The sequence below is a fragment of the Argopecten irradians genome, unplaced genomic scaffold (assembly GCF_041381155.1).
Source record: "Argopecten irradians isolate NY unplaced genomic scaffold, Ai_NY scaffold_0029, whole genome shotgun sequence".
Lineage (NCBI taxonomy): Eukaryota > Metazoa > Mollusca > Bivalvia > Pectinida > Pectinidae > Argopecten > Argopecten irradians.
Window position 1 is genome coordinate 128406 of NW_027187496.1, and position 17503 is coordinate 145908.

Sequence of the window (17503 nt, forward strand, 5' to 3'; positions counted from 1 at the left end):
AATGTTTGTAATGATCAATCATCGGTGTGTATGTACAGAAACATACATACATATATGTATATATGTTTCTGGTATGTACGTCAATATACTTTAATCAAGGATTTCGTAAATTGTTACGTAAAATTTCATTTTACAGTCACAAACTTTGTAATTCACAATGTATCAAAGATACAGACTACAGGAAAATATTATCTAATTAAAGCTTATTCGTTGCTGAACTCCTCGACAAAAAATCCGAAACTTTTATTTCTGTGTGGATTTTCTTTCATAATTACACGAAGATACCTGCTATTAGTGCATAAATTAGAGTATTTGAAACATCAAATTTCACTCTTTTAGTTATTTACTTTCGAGCCAAAGTTATTGTACGATTAACTTCACTCAAAAGTAATAATAAAAAATTGTCGATCGGCTTTTCCTGTGACCGTCGATGTAAGTCATAGCACATCAGTTATAGTACAGCTATAAGCCACGGACTATTGTGACGTCACACGGTTTAGAGCTAGAAAATATGCATAATCGGGCGGTCAGAAGTTTGGACCTCGATATCGACGGTTTACAGGTTATTCCGGTCGCGCGCGGAACGGAGAGGTTTCTACACATGCTAATAAAGCCATTTCCAGCATAAACTGAAATTATCATTTTTGACTGCACAAATCCTTTAAGGTATAGACTATTAAATTATGATTTGCTTGCTGTTGACCTTTTTTTCATCTGTGATGAAGAAGACTTGGAAACGGTAACTATTTTAAATACTATTACCTATATTATATATATAGGTATATATATATATAGGTAATTTTCCTCAATATAACAATTCAATATGATTAATAAAACAAAAGAGAAGCATGAAAGATGTACCAAGTTAGTAATTGATTTCTGCGTATGTATAAAAGCTACAAATAGATCCTTTAATGTGATGATTTATTTAACTGATTTTCATATTCTTCAGCAGTATCAAGGATTTAAAATAATTTGGTTACCTGGTACCATATGTGTTCCAATTCGGATGTAGAAAAGAGTTCTCTTTTTTTATTAGTTTAACATCCTATTAACAGCCAGGGTCATTTAAGGACGTGCCAGGTTTGGTGGTGGAGGAAAGCCGGAGAACCCGGAGAAAAATCACCAACCAGCTGTCAGTACCTGGCAAATTCTCCTTATAGGATTCGAACTTGTGACCCAGAGGTGGACAGCTTGTGGTACAATGTAATATGTCGGGACATCTTTACCACTTGGCCACCGTGGCTCCACGAATAGAGTTCTCATAAAAGGTCTCATAAATGTTATGATAATTAGAAAGATTGGCACCTAATATAACCCATTACCTTAATTGCCCAACATAAAATTCCAATTAGCATTATACATTTCCAAGGCATTTCTTGATTAAAGCATTATATTGTTAAATATCTTATGTAAGCATGATCAGATGCATGTATACCATCAAGGGTTGAAAATGACAACTGACTTACTTGTATAACTTTATATTCTTTAAATGTTCACATAAACAGTTTTCATTGGGATTGGATAAAGGGAGGTAATTGGCTTATTATTTTTTAAGGGGTATTTTCTAGCAAAATGCTCAATATCACTAAGAATTGTGAAAACAGAGAAACGTATGTTTTGTTATAGATTGAGTTTTCGGTCAGACCAATATTGTCTATATTTTGACTTTTTTTTTATCTACATGAGGAAAAACAGTTTCTTATTGATAAAATGGGGGTAGCAGAGACTTTTACATGATTATTTGTGATGTACATGTATAAGTACATGATATTTTTCAAATCTTTGATGCCGTGTCATTATGAAACAATATAATCCATATTAAATGAATTCTGGTTATTTTAACTTGATTATAGCAGTAGTTTTATTTTGTTTGTTTTTTCTCTGTAAAAAACTGTTTAACATTTCTTGTTCTCTAAAATGTATGTATTTGTAAGAGATTGAGTGCCAGCCAGGCGATATTGTCTATTATTACCAATTTTTTACTTATTTTCGATAAAATGGGGGTAGCTAGCAGAGACTTTTGCATGATTATTCATGAAAATGCATATTCCAGGCAGCAATAGCAATTATGATGGACTCCTTGCTTAATTGTATGTCATAGGGACAATTATAAAATGCCACATTCAAGTTTTAAGTCTCCCTTTATTTAAGTAAATAGCGGAGTAATAGCCTAATCCTTCTCCATACGCCAGGGGTTACTATCACTGACATAATATCTACCCCTGCACTATTTCATAATTAACTGATCGCCAGCTGTCAATCAAACCGCGTTGTTTGTTCCGATATTGAATAGAAACACATGTGTTTGGGGGTTACGGTAGAGGCGTGGCTATATTACACCTGGCAATCGGTCAATGAAACTGCAGGCAACAGAAGACACAGGTAATTAGATCATTTAACGTACATCATAGGAATTGTATAATGTGGTTCACTGTACATATGTGTTGGTAAAATTGAAGTTGGGACACTTGAGTGTCACTTTCTCTGTAATCTTGAAAGGAAGTCTATGCAGGACTCAGTTTTGAGGTCACCTGAGATGAAGTCTCCAGTGACCTAATCTAATTTTGCAGAGACCTTTCATGGCCAAAGGTCAATCAAAATTGTGAATTATATGGTCCCCTAGGGACCTGAGGGTTGGGGCCAAAAGGGGTCAATTAGGCTAAAACTTCAACAATCTTCTTCCAAATTTCCGGAAATAGTGGATTTAAATACTCTTCATAGATGGAATCACGTGGGGAGGGGGCCAAGTTTACTATAATTTATTTAGGTAAAACTCATTTTTGAGCATTGTTTGGTCATTTGTAATAGAAAATGAATCAGAATTATCAGTATGAAATGGTCATTGAATCATATTAACATATTTTCCATAACTAACCCCAGAGACCTGAGGGGTGGGGCTAAAATGGGTCAAATAGGATAGGCTTAAAATTCAAAAATCTTCATTTAAACAGTGTTCAATCTACGATTATTTTTCGCGAGTCCTTTTCAATGGTTTTTGTGAAAACAATGGGTCCCACAGTGTTATGGATACCCATTCCGAGAAATTTCATGGGTCCTTTTAAAATTCTGTGAGTCCAGGACTCGGATCACTGTCTAAAAAATTCTGGAAATGGTAGAATCAAATACTCCTCATAGATGGAAAGGTCTTAAGGTCCTTTACAATAATTATGAATTATATATGAACCTGGGGTCTCTTTTTTTCCCCTGGGAGGGGTCAAGTTTACTATAGTTTTTATAGGGAAAACACATTTTTGAACATTATTTGGTCATTTGTTTTGGTTTGTTTATTTTTACGTCCTATTAACAGCCAGGGTCATGTAAGGACGTGCCAGGTTTGTTGGTGGAGGAAAGCCGGAGTGCCCGGAGAAAAACCACCGCTCAGCGGTCAGTACCTGGCAACTGCCCCACATGGGATTCGAACCCGCTTCCCAGAGGTCATTTGTAATAAGAAAATGAGTCAAATGTTGTCAGAATTATCAGTATGATATGGCCATTGAATCCTATTAACAAATTTTCCATGACTGACCCCCAAGGGCCTGAGGAGTGGGTCTAAATAGGGTTTCTTTTCATTTGTAAATGCTTTTTAATACAACGCGACTAGCGTTTGTATTAATGCTATGGTTTACCATAATGTGTAGAACTGAGTAGGACTTGCCCAACAATGACATCTAGTGGTGACCTCTTAAACCATTTCATTCATAAACTTCCATTCATAAAATCCCTACAGTTGTATTTATTGAACAATATTCCTTTTGACCAATCAAAATGTTGCATTCCCTTTACTGTTCAGTATGATTGGTGGAATTCACACAGCCTCTGTAGAATATACACACACATACTCCCTAACTGTGTCTACATGTGTATACATGTACATGTACATACAATCTACATCTGGGTGTGACTCCTCTGTCCAACAAATTGGAATTACTTTGATATAAGACTTATAGACCTCAGAGTTAAAAAGTAAACAATTCAAAGCTTCTTTCTGTGTACATTATAATAATGCTTTAAAATGATTATTTGATAAGGCTGCTCTCATGTGTGCATGGTTTTACCTACATCATAAGTGTGCAACACAAGTCAAGAGTGTAGTACAAAAATTCTTTTTTTATTATTTAAATGAATATAAGACTTAAATGCTTTCTTTACTTTGAAATTGTTTATTTTATGTAGGAATTTTTAATTAAAAAGAATGTCAAACAATATTCATTCGGACCAATCAAAATGTGACATTCCCATAAAATTACTGCATTTGTGTGTATGCAGTCATGGGAAGCCTGCTTTCTGATTGGTGGGATTCACACAGCCTCTGTGTAGAATATACACACACATACTCTACTCTAATTAAAGATTTGAACCGACTTTGCAATGTTCTTTCTGTATTAGCACTTAGGTGACCATCAAGGCCTCTTGGGCCTCTTGTTTTCTTCTGAACTGCATCCAATTTTACTATGAGATATTAGTCCATGGGTGGATATTACGTTAGTGATAGTAATCCCTGGAGTATTGAGGATGTAGCCAAAAATGATTTCTGCAAGCCTGTGATTGGTCAGTTTGTTCCTTCTGAAGTGGCTCCAATGTTACTATGAGATAGTCCAAGAGTGGATATTACGTCAGTGATAGTAATCCATGTAGTATTGAGGATGTAGTTTAAAGTGAATAGTCGGGCAAAGGAAACCAGTCTAAATGCGTTCTTTGGCCTTCCAAAAGTCGTTGTATACCATAATGATGGTCAAGTTCTGCTTACGGTGTCCAGTTTTGACCATTGAAATTTTGGGGAAGCCCCGTGTAAATTTAGCACAGTTCTAAATATAAATTCGCCAAACTATTTGAAAACGAGGCTGCATGGAAATGTCAACATGGACATGTGTTTCTCAGTCGTGTCGGTTTCGTTTCGTGTGATAAACCACTAATGCGGTATGCAAATTGTTGTTTTGAGATGATACATTTGATGCAAATGAAGTATTCTTACATTAATGACAATGCTTTGTAATAATTTTTCGATAAAATCATCTTGTACATGGAAATCGACACAAATATTCGGCCGATGCAGAGATGGGGCCCCGGCAAGGGGCAATTATTGCAGCATCGCATTCGTCGTATTTTACATCAACCGAATCATGAAGGTTAGGTACAAATAATCGTAACATAATTTCCCATTTAAAACCACACGAAAACGTTCCATAGAACGTCCATGCATGTAGCTGTCAAAGATGTGAAAATAAATTAGCTCATACATAGATATTTTACAGGTACAATATATGTGTTCAATTATTCGTGTAGTTTTTTGCAGAGATTTAATTAAATTATCTATGTCTCTGTTTTTTTTTTTTTTTTTTTTTTTTTGTAAACAATATTTGAGTTCTGGAGAGAGATGACATGAATGTCCAGCTGGAAGGAAAGAAACTTTTATGATGTATATGTATCGTACAATGTATATATGTAAACGTACATTCCATGTAGCTGCTATAGAATTACAACTAGGAAATTCTCTCAAACATTGATAATATTTAATTCATGTACATTCATGTAGGCCTATGCTGTGAGAATTAACACATCATATATATTTCCAGAAAACATATAGGCCTACATGTATGTTACTTTCCTTTTCTGTTGTTTACTATTCTTTTTTGTGCTCTGGAGAAAAAGATGATTGAGTTGAAGAAAAGTAATTAATTAAGAGAAAAGTGTACCACAGTACTTTGTCTGTAGCCGAGGGGTTTTCTATACTGTTTTAATAGTCCAGTAATTAATAATTAAATTGAAAATTTCAAAATTAAGATGAAATTGTAAATTCCATTTTTGAATGAAGTGGTTCCCCTCCTTTGAGAGTACACAGTGTGTATACCCTTTTTGGTTTTTAGGAATAATACCTGAATAGGAACCTGAAATAACATGACAATCAATCAGGTATGTGTGTGTTGGGGGTGGGGTGGGGGGGGCTAAAAGACAGAAGAATCATGAGGTTGGGAAGTTGTAACTTGAGTGGGGGGTTGAAATATAGAAGAAATAGGTACAGATAACTGGAAGTGGAAGGGTGCTTTATCATTGATCTGGTCATTGCATATTTGGGGTTTACATGGCTTTTTTTTGGTTATTTAGTCTCATTGATTTTGGAGCAACTTTGAATCCATATGGTACTGTATATCTTTCTTTTTTCCATGTGTAGCTATTTCTTCTGTATTTCACCCTCCGCCCAAGTCACAACTTCCAAATAGGTACCACTTTTTGGCGAGGGTTACCTCGCCATTGTGATCGTGGTTGCAAAATTCTCTCACAGTCAATTTCCTCAATATGATTGGCTAAGAACTTACTCGCAGATACTAGCGCTCCTAGCGGCAGTGTATTCAACAACTTTGATTTTACCGGGAATTTTAAATAGCAAATTTTGAGTATGAAAGTTACTGATATAAGCGTATCTGTAATGTTGAAATAGGAATAGTAGATAACTGCTTTCATATCCTTACCATATACATCGTCCAAATGATCTTAGATTGGAAAATTTTCACTTGAATTGTGTACAATGTATCTAGACTTTTCGTCCTGAAAATGTTGTTTTCAATACATGAAGACGTTTCGTCCCGAAAATGCTTCGCTTCGCCCCACGCGTTTAGTCCCTACTAGTGACAATTATCCCGCAACGGAAAAAATGAAATCTATATTTCACCTCAAACATTAAAATTGTTACAATAATGATTTTTTGCACTTTGAATCACATTAGTTCGGGAGCAAAATATATTTCAGGGACGATATGGAGATTTGTTTATCACGGCTGCGTTATGCCACATGTACGTGTAAATCCACAATGGAAGAAAGACAACTCTAACAAAATTTTGGACAAACTTGGACTACCGATAAAAATAGCACGTGACAGACGGTGAACATTTTGTAAATGTCCAAGGTGGCGTAATCTTTAAACTAACGGCAGTTAATAAGGTATGAATGTTTACCACATCCATTATTATCGATAATTTTATAAGCACATGTATAAATATCAGATTATATCTATATACTAAAGCACGTTCAGAGATTACCACTAAACCATACTTTTAAAACATTTTAGTTATTTTCACCACAGGAGCTTGACGTTCTGATCATATACATACAGCATATTCATTAAACTAGGTAATACGAAGTATAAATTTTTGGCCGAATGACATAAATCATATGTGGAATGTTCATATAACTCGAAGTGATATTTTTTGGACTACTAGATCGACGAAAATGCCGATTTCTTCTTCATAATTCTTCCGTAAAACGGCACTTAAAAAGCTGTTTCAATCTGTAACAAATGTAGAGAAAACTGTTAATTGTTTAGCAATTATCCTGAGTTATATTTTACCAACAAGCATCAGAGATTAGCAATTAAAACTTACATAAACATATTCCCGACTCTCACTTGCATTGTGTGATCACTCGAGCGGAACTAATCTCTGCCACATGGCACAGTCTTACAAATGCCCACATGATCACTGTTTTTAGTGCGATTACATCTTAGGGTGTGAACATGTTAGTTTTTTTAACTTTTTACTCAACAAAATAGACTTTGCGCACCATCATTTTCTGTATAACTTATTAATTTACCACTGTACCCATGCATACGTGTGTATTTATACTTCTTTGTGCACATTATATAACAACGGCTATAGACTGTATATTACAATCAATTTATGAAGGACAAAACTCTTACATGTAAGAACAGGAGGACTGAAGAACAGCGGGAATTAAACTTCAATAATATTTCCTCTATGCTGGTATTGCTATTTATGATTAAAATGTTTAATTATATGATATTAGCCTTTTCAGTAATTACTCTGTTAATACATTTATTGTTTCCTTATGTTTTACAGAATGTCAGCATGCATGTATCATTTCAACTGGAAACAGCCTAGGAGAAGAATTGTGTGAACAAAAAGAAGTAATTTTCAACTGTGGAAGCTTAATATTGTAATGATTTTCAATCCGAAAATAATTACTATCATCATCTTCAAATTCCTAATTCTGAATTTAACTGTAATATGATTTAAGCATATACCTGATATTTGTTAATATTCTATGACATGTACATGCTTGAAATGAAATGAATAAATAAAAGATTATTTAAATTTAAAACACAATATGACATTAGCTGTTAATACTTTTTGTCAAAAACATATTAAGCTTATCGTTCATAACACACTCGTCATCACCTTCGAGACAATTTTAATGAAAATCAATTAAACATTATTTGTATAACACAGGTCGTCTTATGTTTTCCCCGCCTTGACTATCAATGTTCCCTGATCACTCTGAAAGTATTGATTTTACCTTTTTTTTGGTCACCACATGAACTGCCTTTAAATCAATCACACCAATGAAACATACATTTACTGCATTCATTATAACACTGTAAGGCAATTCTGCAAGATCAGCGAACATTATTGATTTACCTTGAATATCTACATGCATGGTACCATATGTAACAGGAGAGGAGAAAATGTAGCGGCAAGACCGGGATTCGATCCCGGGACTCTCCGAACACTAGCTGAGTGCTCTAGTCACAGCTCTACCGACTGAACTACATGGTCATCGATAATCGACCCAGTCCAATCCCGCTACACTCCTCCCTCTTTTTTTGAATACATACGAGACCCTTTCAAACACCACAACCGTTGGTTATTTAGTTGGGTGCCAATTCTGTAACAGGAGAGAAGAAAATGTAGCTCTTCTGACTGAGCTACCTGATCGCCGATAATCAACCCAGTCTGATCCCGCAACAAATATTTATCTGGTTATTTTATCTCCCTTCCTTTTTTCAATCTACCTTTATGACTTAGAATCTTACCTGGTGGAAAAGAATATTTTGTCTTACAAATCTTGACAAATTATGCACACTGTGATTGTTGCAAGCTAAACTACGTATCCGCTAGCTGGTTGCTGTTGATTGTTAATGATCTCAAACACACTAATTACTTATTGTGCCAATTTAAGTAAATATATTCTACTCTTTTCAAATATTCCTGATTACTATTCATGTGTAATATCTCAAAAAAATGACATGTGCAAGGAGTACGGCGGACCAGACCGCCAATGTTTTGGACATCTGCTAGATATTTCAGTTTCAGGTTACGGTGACCAATAAAAGAAAACAAACACAATGCGGTTTTTTATATGTTATTTCCTCTAAATACAACACTTTTTGTGCAAGTTGTCAAGCATTTATGGGGAATATTTTGCATTGAAATTGTCACCTTCATACATCGGTTTTGGGACTCCCTGGACATTGTTTTCCCCATTTTGTTGATGCGCAAAATATACTGATAGTAGATTTTTTAAGCATTTTCAGCCCTAAAAATTACCTGCGCAAAATTAAACCAGTTTTTACGGTATATGATATTGGAATGTATGCCAAACTTTTTATCATACTATTTGCCAATAACACTGTTATGATATCAGAAATATCTGATGGTCTACAACAAGTGTTACATGAATTTTAACAATATTGCATAACATGGAAATTAGAACTTAATATCAGAAAGATAAAAATTGTGATATTCTCATGACGTAAATCGGTACCACAACACCAGTTGATGTTATGGAATACAGAATTAGATTTATAAGAATTGTTTACATATCTAGGTACAGAAAATAATGTTAGTGGTAGCGTTTTTAAAGAAAGGGGAAAAACCTGCTGAACAAACAATTAAATCGGTGTTTGCTGTTTATAAGAAATAAAGGAATGTATCTCTTCCTGTTCATCTTAAACTGAAAATATTTGATTCACTTGTAATGACAGTTTTATTTTACTCATCAGAGGTATGGGGATTTGAAAATAAAAAATGTTGTAGAAAAATTCATTTGTAATTTTGTAAAACGATCCTGAAGTTAAGAAAGTGTACAAACAATTTCATGGTCTATGGTGAGCTAACAAGTTATCCGGTTTGAATTGAAGTTCGGATACAATGTATATCAATCAACTTGCTGTTTTACAAAAGAATAATTACAAAACTTGTTTAAAAGTATACCAATTGACCAATTTATTCAAAAATCACATGGTGATATTGATAAGTCTTTTAGAGGACAGACATATTCTATATTTAAGACATTTTGGCATAGAAAAGTATGCCCCTTGTCTTTCTCTGCTGCAAAACAATACATGTTAACTGATACTGTGGTCCCAGGAACTTGATGACAATAGTCATTAATAATGGATATTTTCATTAACATTAAATTAACAAGGAAAATGCTAAAGGTGTTATAAAATCATTTGACATATAACATCATAGGAAATATTAGAATGGGCTTCCAAGATTTTAGTATGTGTCTCTTATTTTACACTTTGGTGTCCAAGGAATCCTCAAAAGTCCAAACTGGAAGGAACACCAGCCAAATTTATTTCTTATTGTACAAAACTACAGTAGTATTGACCTTAGAAAATATATTCCTCCTAATATCGAGACCGAGCCATTTAGTACTTTCAGTACTTTGATTTTGTTTAGAACTCAAATCAAAGACAGATGTACATAGTACTACATACTACATTTTAGTCTATGTGTTTGTAATCACTGTTACTACAGTATTAATACAAAAATGGTCTATGTACAAGTTACACATAGACAATAAATGTGAAATTTGGTTCAGACAAAAAGATTTTTAACATTTCAGATAACTTGCTAGTTTTATGGTTTTATTTATATGTTGAGTCTACTCTCTTGTAAAGTAGAATTTAGAAATGCTAAGACAATGGTATCTATATTGCTATATGTAAAAAAAATCCTTATATTTTAAAAGTAATTGAAAAGCTATCTCACAAGCCCTGACAAACAAATGGGCCGGCATATGGATGCAAGAATTATAATCACTGGATCTAGAGGACAAATATTAACAAATATTTCTACAAAGTTAAACAATGAAAAAGTATTGCATCATAATTTTATTTAATGATTACAGTTGAAAGGAACATTTAATAAATAAATACTGTTTAAATGTTCTGTTCATGATCTTATAGGTCCATATTGGAAAAGTTTACTTTCAAGAGCACTCATATCAACATTCTTCAGTCTTCATATGATGCTAATTGTATGTATATGTATACATACACTTGTATACAGGTCCAAGGGATGAACTTTCTGTATTCATGTCACTATGCATGCATGGTGCCTGAAAAAAAGAACCAACAATTTTTCATATCTGTTGAATATGACAAAAATTGAAATGATCAATTTCAAATATATATAAATGAATAAATGTAGGTTCATTCTACAGGTTTTTTTTTTTTTTATTTTAGAGAAAACATTTTATAAGTTGTGAATGTGTCATTGATGCATTTGATAGAATCAAATATTGTTTCAAAAAAGATACAAAATTCATTATCTATAGTTCCAAAAAAAATTCAGAATAATTATAAATGATACATGGCTGCAGTACATTTCAACTCTGTAAAGTTTGTCATATACACATGAACCAGGTACAGTTGTAATAAATATACAAACACTATTTATTATTATGACCAGAAATAATACTGTATGTGTCCTCCAAATATATCTAAAGAACAAGCTAAAACCTACATGTACATATGTATATGTTTATATCAGAACATATACAATACAATTTTACCAATTAACCTACAATGTAAATCCTATATACAATGTATGTGTATAACACTACCAGAACATGTACAGAACAAAAATTTACAAATTAAAAATCTATAAATATATACATCAGAACTGTATGAATTGACCGGTAGCATAATATTATAGATTAATTGAAACAAATCTTAGCTTGATAATGCACTAGCGGTTACATTCTAACTGTACATGCATTACAACGGTACATTTTATAAATATACAGGGCATTCATTACCCCTAAAGAGGCCCCACGAAAGAACCGCTATTTACCCCAGGGTTACGTTTTACGCGATTGGGGAACAGGTATGAAACACATGACCATATGTGACCACTCATTTATGAAAAAATACTGCTAGGGACTATTTACATAATGATCAAAATACGAAGACTCACTCACTATCAGCTGAGCAGGGAGTACCGGGTAGTAGGCCTAGGTACGTAATAGTAGCGGTCCGGAGCCGCGTGCTCGTTTGAACTGTTCTCTTCACTATAACAAGTTGTATTAACACTCTCCATGCGTCGTAATGTTTACCGAGTCAGTTGTTGGGATTGTCGCTGCTCCATTGCCTTTCCTTTCGCATTTTAGGTGAGTCAGTTGGTTGTTTTGGCGGAAACCTTTTGGTTCAAAACTACGGTAGCCATGTTTTGTTTACTACGGAGAGTGGTGGATGTTGCGCATGCGTTAAGATTGACCTGCACTCATAGCCGGTCGGGAGGACTTTTAGGATTCCCATAGATATTATTATTTTCTTCGCATGTACAGCGATTTTGACGGAAAGTTTTATTTTTCTAATTCATAAGAAATTATACCGGATATATTAATACGATTTTTTCCGATTTTACAGTCACTTGCCCGACTATTCGCTTTAAAAGGATTTTTTCATTTTTTAATTACATTCCTTTATTGGTGTTTCTATAAACAATCAATTAAATTGTATCTTTCAGGTTAACTGCCAGTATATATTATACAATGAACTACCAAGGTTGTTTAAATAAATAACCTTGACCTAAAAAATCCTAAAATGATTTCAAGCTCTGGTATATTTTTAGCCCACCATCATCAGATGGTGGGCTATTCAAATCGCCTTTCGTCCGTGGTCCGTCGTCCGTCCGTCCGTCCTTCCGTCCGTCCGTCCTTCCGTCCGTCCGTCCGTCCGTTAACAATTCTTGTTACCGCTATTTCTCACAAAGTACTGAAGGAATCTTTCTCAAATTTCACATGTAGGTTCCCCTAGGGCCCTAGTTGTGCATATTGCATTTTGGGACCAATCGGTCAACAAGATGGCCGACTGGCGGCCATCTTGGATTTTGATAGTTAAAGTTTGTTACCGCTATTTCTCAGAAAGTTGTGAAGGGATCTTTCTCAAATTTCACATGTAGGTTCCCCTAGGGCCCTAGTTGTGCATATTGCATTTTGGGACCAATCTGTCAACAAGATGGCCGACTGGCGGCCATCTTGGATTTTGATAGTTTAAGTTTGTTACCGCTATTTCTCAGAAAGTTGTGAAGGGATCTTTCTCAAATTTCACATGTACGTTCCCCTAGGGCCCTAGTTGTGCATATTGCATTTTGGGACCAATCGGTCAACAAGATGGCCGACTGGCGGCCATCTTGGATTTTGATAGTTAAAGTTTGTTACCGCTATTTCTCAGAAAGTTGTGAAGGGATCTTTCTCAAATTTCACATGTAGGTTCCCCTAGGGCCCTAGTTGTGCATATTGCATTTTGGGACCAATCTGTCAACAAGATGGCCGACTGGCGGCCATCTTGGATTTTGATAGTTTAAGTTTGTTACCGCTATTTCTCAGAAAGTTGTGAAGGGATTTTTCTCAAATTTCACATGTAGGTTTCCCTAGGGCCCTAGTTGTGCATATTGCATTTTGGGACCAATCGGTCCACAAGATAGCCCACCGGCGGCCATCTTGGATTTTGATAGTTAAAGTTTGTTAACGCTATTTCCCAGAAAGTACTGAAGGAATTTTTCTCAAATTTCATATGTAGGTTCCCCTAGGACCCTAGTTGTGCATATTGCATTTTGGGACCAATCGGTCAACAAGATGGCCGACTGGCGGCCATCTTGGATTTGATAGTTAAAGTTTGTTACCGCTATTTCTCAGAAAGTGTGAAGGTTTTTTTCTCAAATTTCACATGTAGGTTTTCCTAGGGCCCTAGTTGTGCATATTGCATTTTGGGACCAATCGGTCAACAAGATGGCCGACTGGCGGCCATCTTGGATTTTGATAGTTAAAGTTTGTTACCGCTATTTTCCCAGAAAGTTGTGAAGGGATCTTTCTCAAATTTCACATGTAGGTTCCCCTAGGGCCCTAGTTGTGCATATTGCATTTTGAGACCAATCGGTCAACAAGATGGCCGACTGGCGGCCATCTTGGATTTTGATAGTTAAAGTTTGTTACCGCTATTTCTCAGAAAGCTGTGAAGGGATCTTTCTCAAATTTCACATGTAGGTTCCCCTAGGGCCCTAGTTGTGCATATTGCATTTTGGGACCAATCTGTCAACAAGATGGCCGACTGGCGGCCATCTTGGATTTTGATAGTTTAAGTTTGTTACCGCTATTTCTCAGAAAGTTGTGAAGGGATCTTTCTCAAATTTCACATGTAGGTTCTCCTAGGGCCCTAGTTGTGCATATTGCATTTTGGGACCAATCTGTCAACAAGATAGCCCACCGGCGGCCATCTTGGATTTTGATAGTTAAAGTTTGTTAACGCTATTTCCCAGAAAGTACTGAAGGAATTTTTCTCAAATTTCATATGTAGGTTCCCCTAGGACCCTAGTTGTGCATATTGCATTTTGGGACAGATCGGTCAACAAGATGGCAAAAGGGCGGCCATCTTGGATGTTGATAGTTAAAGTTTGTTACCGCTATTTCTCAGAAAGTAATGAAGGTTTTTTTCTCAAATTTCACATGTAGGTTTTCCTAGGGCCCTAGTTGTGCATATTGCATTTTGGGACCAATCGGTCCACAAGATGGCCGACTGGCGGCCATCTTGGATTTTGATAGTTAAAGTTTGTTACCGCTATTTCAGAAAGCTGTGAAGGATTTTTCAAATTTCACAGTAGGTTCCCTGAAGGGATGCATTTTTCAACAAGATTTCACATTTTGATAGTTAGTTTGTTACCGTTCCCCTATGGGATCTTCTCAAATTTCCATGTAGGTCCCCTAGGGCCTAGTTGTGCATATTGCAATTTTGGGACCAATCGGTCAACAAGATGGCCGACTGGCGGCCATCTTGGATTTTGATAGTTAAAGTTTGTTACCGCTATTTTTCAGAAAGCTGTGAAGGGATCTTTCTCAAATTTCACATGTAGGTTCCCCTAGGGCCCTAGTTGTGCATATTGCATTTTGGGACCATTCGGCCAACAAGATGGCCGACTGGCGGCCATCTTGGATTTTGATAGTTAAAGTTTGTTACCGCTATTTCCCAGAAAGTACTGAAGGGATCTTTCTCAAATTTCACATGTAGGTTCCCCTAGGGCCCTAGTTGTGCATATTGCATTTTGGGACCAATCGGTCAACAAGATGGCCGACTGGCGGCCATCTTGGATTTTGATAGTTAAAGTTTGTTTACCGCTATTTCTCAGAAAGCTGTGAAGGGATCTTTCTCAAATTTCACATGTAGGTTCCCCTAGGGCCCTAGTTGTGCATATTGCATTTTGGGACCAATCTGTCAACAAGATGGCCGACTGGCGGCCATCTTGGATTTTGATAGTTTAAGTTTGTTACCGCTATTTCTCAGAAAGTTGTGAAGGGATCTTTCTCAAATTTCATATGTAGGTTCTCCTAGGGCCCTAGTTGTGCATATTGCATTTTGGGACCAATCTGTCAACAAGATAGCCCACCGGCGGCCATCTTGGATTTTGATAGTTAAAGTTTGTTAACGCTATTTCCCAGAAAGTACTGAAGGAATTTTTCTCAAATTTCATATGTAGGTTCCCCTAGGACCCTAGTTGTGCATATTGCATTTTGGGACAGATCGGTCAACAAGATGGCCGAAGGGCGGCCATCTTGGATGTTGATAGTTAAAGTTTGTTACCGCTATTTCTCAGAAAGTAATGAAGGTTTTTTTCTCAAATTTCATGTGCAGGTTCCTGAAGGGGTCTAGTGCATTTTCGGACTTATTGGTCAGCAAGATGATCGACAGGTAGCCATCTTGGATTTTGATAATTGAAGTTTGTTTCTGCTATATATGTCAGAAAGTACTGAAAGGATCTTTCTCAAGTTTAATATATAGTATGTAGCAAAAGTTTGAAAAGCAGGGAAAAGATCCCTCTTTCTGTTGTCAGACATAGATCATTCTTTGGTGGGCGCCAAGATCCTTCTGGGATCTCTTGTTAGGTCATCTGACCCGAAGGGTCAGGAAGATCTATTGTCATCATGCATCGTCCGTCATCGTGCTCCGTCCGCAGTCTGCAGTGCGAAACTTTTTCATTAAAACTAAAGGACCTGGGTACTGATATTTGGCCTGTAGCATGCTGGGATGAAGGGCTACCAAGTTTCTTCAAATGAATGACCTTGAACTTCATTCAAGATCACAGTGGTCAAAAAGGCTAAAATCTTAAAACAAATTCTTATCAAGAACCAAATGGCCCAGGGTACTCATATTGGGTCTGCGGCATGCTGGAATGAAGGGCTGCCAAGTTTGTTCAAATAAATGACCTTGACCTTCATTCAATGTCACAGGGGTCAAATAGGCTAAAAGATTTAAACGACTTCATGTGAATAAGTAAGTAGTCTAGAGACCTGATATTGGGTCTGTGACATGCAGAGATGAATGGCTACCAACTTTGTTCATATGAAGGACAATGACCTTCATTCAAGGTCACAGGGGTCAAATAGGCTAAAATCTTTAAACGACCTCTTGTGAATAACTAAGAGGCCTAGGGATCTAATATTAGGTCGTGGCATGCTAGAATGAATGGCTACCAAGTTTGTTCAAATGAAGGACCTTGACCTTCAATCAAGGTCACAGGGGTCAAAAAAGCTAAAATCTTTAAACGACTTCTTCTCAAGAACCAAAAGGCCCAGGGTAAGGTACTCATATTGAGTCTGCGGCATGCTTTGATGAAGGGCTACCAAATTTGTTCAAATAAATTATCTTGACCTTCATTCAGGTCAAATAGGCTTAAATCTTTTAAATGACTTCGTGTGAATAATTTAAAGGCCTATAGAGACCTGATATTGAGCCTGTAACATGAATGACTACCTTGAGACTAGATATTGGATTTGCAGCATGGTTGGGATCAAGGGACCTTCATTCATGGTCTAATTCATTAAATATATCAGGACCTGGACTTCTTCTAATAAAAGAGGTTTTTTTTGGATTGCCTTAACTGTGTGACACTACTTTATTCTTTGAGGTGTTGTATTGTGCCAATAGTCAGATGACCGTTAAGGCCCACCGGCCTCTTGTTCATAACCTAATGGAATTGGTCCCGTTTAAGAGTAACAACAAGAGTTATCTTCCCTTTCTCTTCTCTTCATTTCATCCGCAACACTCCTTCAGGTGTTGCCCAACTAGTATCAAAAGAAAATAAATGTTTTTTGGATGTAGAATTGTACTAGATTGAACTATTCGTCTTGCTACATCGCCAGGTTCATCCGAAGGTGTTTTTAGCCCAACATCATCAGATGGTGGGCTATTCAAATCGCCTTTCGTCCGTGGTCCGTCGTCTGTCCGTTAACAATTCTTGTTACCACTACTTCTCAGAAAGTACTCAAGGGATCTTTTTCAAATTTGATATGTAGGTTCCCCTAGGGCCCTAGTTGTGCATATTGCATTTTGGGACCAATCGGTCAACAAGATGGCCGCCAGGCAGCCATCTTGGATTTTGATTGTTAAAGTTTGTTACCGCTATTTCTCAAAAAATACTGAAGA

General features: G+C 36.1%; 1 long non-coding RNA gene across 1 annotated transcript; it reads left to right on the plus strand.

Moving 5' to 3' along the window:
• The first annotated feature begins 6860 nt into the window (after nt 1-6860).
• Nucleotides 6861-8120, plus strand: LOC138311477 (uncharacterized). The gene is made up of 2 exons (XR_011206671.1): nt 6861-6939; nt 7854-8120. It is a non-coding gene; the product is annotated as an uncharacterized lncRNA (long non-coding RNA).
• Nucleotides 8121-17503: the final 9383 nt, after the last annotated feature.